The sequence below is a fragment of the Pteropus alecto genome, unplaced genomic scaffold (genome assembly GCF_000325575.1).
Source record: "Pteropus alecto unplaced genomic scaffold, ASM32557v1 scaffold155, whole genome shotgun sequence".
NCBI classification, from domain to species: Eukaryota; Metazoa; Chordata; class Mammalia; order Chiroptera; family Pteropodidae; genus Pteropus; species Pteropus alecto.
This window is the reverse complement of record NW_006438113.1, coordinates 23,389,826-23,390,560: the sequence shown is the minus strand read 5'-3', so window position 1 is coordinate 23,390,560 and position 735 is coordinate 23,389,826. Positions and strand designations below refer to the sequence as shown.

The window sequence follows — 735 nt, the reverse complement described above, 5'->3', positions numbered from 1 at the left end:
TAAAGTCACAGTTAGCATATGTAAATTTTAAACTTCGACACATTAAAAAACTTATCCTTTTATAAAATGAATGAATAATGAAAGAATAAATGAAACCTAACTAATACGAAAGTTCACTGCTCCCCAATCTTTCTAGTTCCTTTACTCTCTTAGAACTTTCTCTAAGCAGTGCCATACATCCGGCTCCCTAAAGTTCTTAACCTAGTCCCTCTTGTAAGATATGCCCTTATGTTTTCCCACTCATCTTTCCATTTTTTCATTATTGTTATTATTTTTTTCTTAGGCGAGGCAACTCTTGGTTGACCTCACTGATTGCAAGGACCTTGTCAGCTTACAATCCCTTACTTTTTTATTTTTTACACCTACAGCACCTGGTCTTCCTAGGTGGTCTCCCATCCAAGTACTAATCAGGCCCGACCCCGCTTAGCTTCCGAGATCAGACAGGATCGGGATTGTTCAGGGTAGCATGGCCGTAGACTGCACCTTTCCATTTTTGAATTCATTTATTCCTTTACTTCCATACTACTTCTACAGTTTGTAACTTTTCCTCTTCTCTGGCCTATAATTGAACTTTTGGTGAGATTATGCTGTCCTCAGCCTCCCTGGACTAGACAGTCTCCTAGACAGTCTTACTTATAATAGTTCACCTTCAGCAAATGCTTTATTGATGGCTTAGGGGAGGAAAAATATTTTCCCCTCTACCCTTCTAAGTTCTTGGCTGAGACCCCACTATAA

At 39.2% G+C, this 735-nt stretch overlaps 1 pseudogene; it reads right to left on the bottom strand.

Annotated features, from left to right (window-relative positions):
* Window positions 1-359: 359 nt before the first annotated feature.
* Window positions 360-478, bottom strand: LOC112482785 (annotated as a pseudogene).
* Between the last annotated feature and the right edge of the window lie 257 nt (window positions 479-735).